The 7,812-nt window shown below is 39.0% G+C and overlaps 1 pseudogene; it reads left to right on the forward strand.

Annotated features, from left to right (window-relative positions):
- Positions 1 to 709: 709 nt before the first annotated feature.
- On the forward strand, positions 710 to 1,685 carry LOC112392145 (HIV Tat-specific factor 1 pseudogene; annotated as a pseudogene).
- The last annotated feature ends 6,127 nt before the right edge of the window (positions 1,686 to 7,812 follow it).

Here is a 7,812-nt window from a genome sequence, read left to right on the forward strand (position 1 = left end):
TGTGAGGTGATACCTCACTGTAGTTTTGATTTGCATTTCTCTAATAATTAGTGGTGTTGAGCATCTGTTTATTAAATGGCTTAAAGTTATATAGTCAGTTACTGAAGGCAACCTGAATGTCAGGTGAAGGAGTTTTGACCTGAAGGCAACAAGGAGTTACTGAAGGTTTTGAATAGGGGTGAGGCTGTGGGAGTTACGTGGATGGGGTAATGAGACGATTGTATGACAGCACTAACACTTAAGAAATAGGAGTGTCAAGAGCCAAGATAGTAAGCCAGGTCAGCTATTCAGATATGAATAGATAAGAAGCATGGATACTATTGATAGCAATCAGACTGAAAAGGAAGGGGTGGATGGAAGAAATATCAGGAAGACAATATTTCTAGAGCTTCATGACTAGCTGGAGATGGGGGACTAGAGAAATAAAAGAAATAAAAGAGATAAGGATGATTCCAAACATATTAGTTGGATTGTTAGTGGAACCTTTTACAAATAAGAAAATCAGTGTTGGAGTGAAGAGCAGCTTAGATTAAGACTTGCTGGATGGCGATGTCGCGACGCGTCAACAATGGCGACTGCGTCAGCGTCAGCGGGCCTCCGTTGTCAAGCGGTTTCCAGACGTTGCAGCGGGACCCGCAGTCATCTTAGAATCGGCCGGCGGGGAGGACAGAACACCTGTGCCCGCTCCCGCCGCGTTGTGGATCGAGCGGTGGTGTCAAGACCCAGCGGGGTGAGCCAGCGTCACTTCGGCCTCTTCACTCTCCCGGACACTGCACCTGGGCTAAGTCGGCAACATGAGCGGCAACAACTTGGATAAGAACGAGTTGGAGGAGCAGTTGCGAATGCAAGAATTGTACGGAGGCACTGAGGACGGCGACACCGAGAAAGATCCCGGTGGAGAAAACGATTCTTTCCAGCAGCAGCCGACTGACACCCCATACGAGTGGGACCTGGACAAGAAGGCTTGGTTCCCCGAGATCACTGAAGATTTTATTGCTACATATCAGGCCAATTATGGCTTTTCTAACGATGGTGCGTCTAGTTCTACTGCGAATGTCCAAGATGTCAGTGCTAGGACTGCAGAGGAACCTCCGCAAAGAAAATCCCCTGAACCCAGTGATACCAAAAAGAGGGGAGAAAAGAGAAAGGGTGAATCAGGATGGTTTCATCCTGATGAAAGCAGAGACACAAATGTGTATGTTTCTGGTCTGCCTCCAGATATTACAGTGGATGAATTTATACAGCTCATGTCCACGTTTGGCATTATTATGACAGATCCTCAAATAGAGGAATTTAAGGTCAAGCTTTACAAAGATAATCAAGGAAATCTTAAAGGAGATGGACTTTGCTGTTATTTGAAGAGAGAGTCTGTGGAACTTGCATTAAAACTTTTGGATGATGATGAAATTAGAGACTATAGATTACATGTGGAGGTGGCAAAGTTTCCACTGAAAGGGGAATGTGACACCTCAAAGAAGAAAAAGAAGTGCAAAGACTACAAGAAAAAGCTGTCTGTGTGGCAAAAGCACTTGGATTGGAGACCTGAGAGAAGAGCTAGCCCATCCTGAATGCGCCACGAGCGAGTTGTCGTCACCAGAAATATGTTTCACCCTTGCACATCTCAAACGAATGTTCAAGAAGCCACAACTGAAATGGAATTTGAAGAACCTACAAGGAAGGATTAAAATAAACTGCATTGGTGCTTTCTCATAAAAAAAAAAGACTTGCTGGATGCTGGTGGTTGGATATGTAAATAAAAATGTGCAGCTATTTTTAGAAAATGTAGTACTGGGACTTGGATGAAAGCAGTTTTGCAGGTTCAGGCTCAATAGTTTTCTATCTGTACAGAGCTGTTCACACACTCAGTATAGTAGGTCTGTAAGGAGACTTTAAATATCATCTATTCTGAGTCCCTCCTTTTACAGATGAGACCAGTTGGTGAAGTAACTTGCCCAGTGTCCTGAGTGGCAATGACAAATCATATTTCCTGAGTCTCTGTTCCTTGCTCTTTACTGAACTTTAGAGGTTGCAAACTGGTAATGGACCACTGATAGTTGTGTTTGGCCAGTAGAGTAGATTGTATTATTGATCACAAATACTTGCCGCCTCTCTCTAGGAGAGGATTAAACTCCTCCTTCCCATTAAAGTCATCCTTGGCCATGTGACTTGTTTTGGCAAAGGAAATGTGTGCAGAGGTGATGTGCAGTATTCCAGAGAGGAACTATAAAGCATGAGTTAAGTACATAGTTTCAGTGCATAATTCACCAGGTTTTCTTTTTCTTCTGCTATGAGTTTGTTTATCAATATTCTAGATAGAAGTAGAATATAGAAGTAGCTGTGTCAGCCTGAGTCCTAGGCTAAACATGATGTGCAGCAGATATACAACTAACCTGTGATGGGATTATAATGTGGGTAAGGAACAACCTTTTGCTATAAGCTAAGAATCTGGAGTCATGTGTAAATACACTATAACCTAGTCAATCCTAACTGATACAATCTACATCATTTTAAAAAAATGAATCAGTGACTAACATTTGGAAATTTTGAGAATTAGCAGAAAGATCCAGACTTCAGATTTCTGATGAAAAATTGGCAGGGGTGACACATTTGGCCAACCCGGCACACATTGGCTGGGGCTGTATAGCATCTATCCTTTAGAAATAGAAGCTAATGCTATAGTTTACCCCAAGCATCCTATACTCCCTATTTGTATCTTACACCCATCCATCTTTTTCTTCAGTTATCTACGTTACCTGTCTGGCCCTTGTAAGCACTTGAATTTGCCACTCTGGCATTATGTCAAATTTTCCCACCCCTCAGCAAGAAAATGCTAGAGGCAAAAAGAACAGAGGACTGAAGACAGAACTTTAGTTAATACCCACCTGTATGGATGAGATAAAGAATCAGTGGGGAGACATTTAATAACTGGTTAGAGAAGGAAGAAGTAAACCAGAATTGGACAGTTACCAAAACAAACAAAACACAAGGAAGAGACGAGTCAAGAAGGGGGGATGGTCAACCTCAGGGAAAACTACAGAGTTCAACAATAAAGACAGTGATAAAAGCAGGTCATATATGACCTTTGAGAGAATAATTGCTGTGTTTTGATGATCATGGAAGACAGAAGATAGGAGATTAAGGAGCAAAGGGCTGCTGAGAAAATGGAGATGTTGAGATAAAAATTTTCACAAGTTAGGTATTGAATGGAAGGAGAAAAATAATTGATTTCTAAAATGGCAGAGGAATCAAACCAAATGTGTTTTTTTCCCACTTCTTGTTTTGGTGGACAAGGGCAAGGGGCGACACGTGTTTGAAAAGCATTGGCAAAAGAGCCAGTAAAAAGGAACCAGGTTATTGAGGGAACAAAGTTTGGGAGGTGGCTAAGAGTAATGGATAGAGAACATGGGTGAAGCAGCTAGTTTTGGAAATAAAGGATAATAGACCAAACATTCATTGAAAGCAAGTTCATGATATTATTAGTGGTATTATACTAGAAAGCCTCCATATTCTCGAGCTTATGTTGTACTGTACAGTCACTCGTTTGAGCATTCATTCGACAAGCATATATTGAGTGTCTACTGTATGCCATGTTCTTTGGGCCAGAGTTGTATACAGGAAATATCCATTGAATTTGACCCTTTTGAGAAGTTTGGTTATGAAGAAGCATAGATTAATGAGGATGATAGCTGGATGTGTCATCAAGGAAGGGTCTCTTTTTTAATATATCGAAAATTCTAGCACATGTTCATATGTCAGCTGAGGTGATCTGTTAGAGAAGGAGAGACCAAGGAAGAGAAAACAGGAGGAGATAGAATCCAGAGCATAAATGGAGGGGTTGGCCTTTGACAGCAGCAAGAACACTGCCTTTATTTCTATGAGATAAAGCGCATAGCACGATGCTTGACATATAGTAACTGCTCAGTAATTAGTAGCTGTTACGCTTGTTGTTTTTGTTGTAAGCTCAAGAGCCACGCTGACTTGGACATGGAAGAGGCAGTGTGAGTATGCTCAGAGCCCAAGCCTTAGTGGAAGGAAAGCCTGGGTAAGGAGTTGGCATTGAGGGTGTGCTATTCTAAACAAAGACCCAAGAAGTGTGAATTGTGAGATATAAATGCATTTGGCTAGGTTGCCCCACCTAACGTAGCCATATTTTTTATATCAGGGGAGGGTACGAGGCATCTCTGATTATGACATGGACAAAAGACAAGGTACTTTTATTTTATCAAGTATACTTCAAAGACGTGGCTCTGAGAAATGGGCAGATTGAGCTCCATTGAGATTCACTGATCAGCATCTCTCATAGCGCGTGTTGTCCCTGTAACACATGTAATTAAGGAGAAAGTGTTCCCATCCATTATATGTACCTCAGCAAAATGTGCTTCCATATGATGACATTAAGCAGTAAGTGCTTTGTGATTTATGCTGTTTCTATGATGTCATTGTCTGTGCTCTCAGTACAATAAGCTGAAGGCGTTTTAGCTATTATTCCTTTAGAGACAAGTACCTTTTGTTAAGGGCCGATTTTTCCCAGCATCCTGAAATGCCTTTTGCCTAATCATCTCTGAGCATAAATGCAAGCTTTGTGATTTTTCAAAAATGCTTCAGAATTTCCTATAAATGTGTGCTTTTTAATTCTTTTCTCAAGTGGTCTTTATGCAACCAATAGAAGTCTAAATGTTTGATTGGTTCTTTTCACCCTATGTTTTTTAGATTTAAAAAAAGAGTTTGATTGGTATTAGATATGAAAGATAGAATACGCTTTAAAACTTTCAAACTGTTCTTTGAGATCAGTATTAGAGAGAGAGGCTCTTTCAACAACTATCTGTCGTCCTGGTTAAAGTGTGTAAGAAGCTACCTGGCCAGGAAATGGGCTGCATTGGTTTTGAACCTGCCTTGTTATTGGTACCATCTGTCTGTTCTCCTAAATACTGAGCCTGCTGGCCCTTTGGTTTCTGTGAATTTCCAGATTCCTGCATATTTGCCTTAGTCTCTAGGATTTAGGCCTTTCTAGTTCCCATATCTTTGCTTGCCTGTCATGCTTTGTCCTGTGTGTTTTCAGACATGTGTGTGCTTGCCTGGTTTAATTCACTAACTTTTCTCAAATGCTCAATCAGGTATGCCTTCTGACTTTTGATCCCGGGACTGATCTCTGTCCTGGAGTTCCAGCTTTTTACCCTGGCCTCCATGTTATACTGTAACTCGAAGCACCGGCATTGAGAGCTGAATAAATCACTGATCTGACCCAGTACAGCATTTCTGATTTTCATAGCAGTAGTCGTAGAATGTAAAGGATGCTGTGCTTGACGTTTGAATCTCTGGGGTTAAAGTCTGGCACTACCAGAAACTCACTAAACGTCTGTGAGCAAATAGCTTAGCTTCTCTGAATTCAGTCTCTTCTTTTGTAAAATAGGAATAATTTTTGCTTCATTCACTTTTGTGAGGATAAATGAGAAATAAGATATCATATGTTGCAAAAAAACCCTAACATGATAACTAGCACATGTCTGTTAAATCTGATATTTTCATACACAATTCTGTGTCATTAAGTAGTTTCTTTTTACAGGCAAGTACTTTGTTTTCAGAGCAAATACTAGGCCATAAGTAAAAAGTATCAGTGACAGAAGTTTCCTGCTTAAAATTCAGAAAGACGTTACCACATAAGTTCATTTTAACAATGATCCCAAGTTTCCCAATTAATTTATCTTCAATTCTTATGTATTCTGATCACCAATTGCATTATGTCCCTTCTGAAAACAATTAATATGACAACTTGTAAATTTCTTGCAGAAAAACTGGATATTCAGAACTGAACAAAAACATGACAGTGATCATAAGAACAAATATTTGTGTATTTGGTGGTGAAGCTTTTTGTTATCCAAGAAATAATTTGAACTTTTGTCCATTTATAAGATGTGATTTGCTTCTTATGTTCAATGTGCCATTCATTAAAACAGCAACATAACATGGCATTTTAATCTATATATTTTTGGTGAAGTCATGCTATTGAAATACAACTTCGTGTGATTAAAATGATTGCTGTCACATCATCTAACCATAAAGAAGATGGGAAAGTAAATCAGCTCTTTTAGAGTACTTGGTGCATAGAGAGGTATTTAATATACAGCATTCTGTTCAATGTTCAGGGAGGCAAATATCATTATTCCTGATTTACGGATGTGAAAACTGAAGCTCAGAGAAGTTGAGTAACCTGTCTATGGTTATACAGCTAGTTCAGAGTGTAGCTGAGATTCGAACTCATGTCTTCTTTATTCCAGTTCCATGTGTCCTTTTCACTACGTGAGGTAAACTGCTACTGTCTGCTGATACCAGAATGGTAGGGAAGACCCTCTGTACTTGGAGCTGTTCAACGGTTAATCCGATTCCTGGCAGTGAACACATACAACTGAGTGTGAAAGGATAGGTTAGTAAGGGAACAGAGAACAGGCAAAGGCTGAATAGCTCACATTCAGAGGCATGTTGTATTCAGCTAATTCATAAATACTGCACATTGGACCTGCATGTATGTAAAACTCAATGATTACAACCTCCCATCTTCAAAAAAGAGAAGGTCAGTGTAGAGGAAGTATATCATATGTGGAATGAATCTGTAAATCATTTTGGTGTCACGTCATTCCCGTTACTGTCTTACTAGGGGATGGCAGCAGTGTTTTTTACTCAATGTGTGCATGTGTGCAGTTGTTTTCACTGGGAAATAAATCAGCGATGCTATAGTCTAATGACCCTAAGAGAATTGTATAGGTTTTTAATGCATTTATCATACATCCTACAGATAACTTTGCCCAGGACAATTCAGCCAACAGTTTCATTCTTGTTGTTAACATATACGACATCCATAATGTTATAGTGTGGATCAGATTTCGTATTTCAGCTCTTCCATTTTTGTTTAAGTGTCCATGATCAATTACTTAATGTCTCTGAATCTCAATTCCTTCTATCAAATAGGGCTAAGACTACCTTATAGATGTATAATAAAGAGGAAATGAGGAAAAATAAATGTACATATTCCCTTATATTCTGTTCAAATGTTACATGGAGATGAATGAAAGCCAGTTCCATTGCTATTCATGACAACACTCTTGTAGTAGCTTAAGTTCCACTAGCTCTGCACTGCTCATGGAAGCTATTATGTGTGTATGTAGGTGTTTTGTTTCCACATCTAGCCTGCTTTGCTCTTGAGGACAGGGCAAGTGTCTAGTAACATTTTTGTATCTCTAGGGCCTTTCATAAGTATTTAATACATGGCGGTTGCTCATAATGATTACAAAGTTTGTGCCTACAACAACAATATTCAGATCACCTTTCTTTTTTGTTCCACATTCCATTCCATAAACCACCAAGGCTGATGCAGAGATGGAGCTTCTTTAGGCCTTCTCATTCATTCATTCATTCGTTTATTTATTTATTTCCATAGCTCTTTGCAGTGACTATCCTAGAAAAGTTATATAGTTATATTTTGAAGATATATTATTTTGAAGATAATTATTAAAATTTTAAGCTATTTTTACTAGGTATTTTGTCTGCAATTAATGAAAGCTATAGGTGGGAGTGACTTTCATTATGTCATGTGGTTTGACTAATAGCCTTTTACTGCAAGAGTAGTTTATTGAAGACATTTTTTTCAAAGATGGAAATTCCTATTTTAATAGCTAAAATTAAAGATTGTTAGTAAACACGGTATTTTAAAACTAGCTAACTAACAATTATCAAGTAGTAATTATGTGTCAGATTCTATACTAAGTCCTCTGTGCACATTAAGTTATTTAATCCTCATAATAACTCTGTGAGGTAGAA

The sequence above is a fragment of the Neophocaena asiaeorientalis genome, unplaced genomic scaffold (genome assembly GCF_003031525.2).
Source record: "Neophocaena asiaeorientalis asiaeorientalis breed wild unplaced genomic scaffold, Neophocaena_asiaeorientalis_V1.1 scaffold491, whole genome shotgun sequence".
NCBI lineage: Eukaryota > Metazoa > Chordata > Mammalia > Artiodactyla > Phocoenidae > Neophocaena > Neophocaena asiaeorientalis.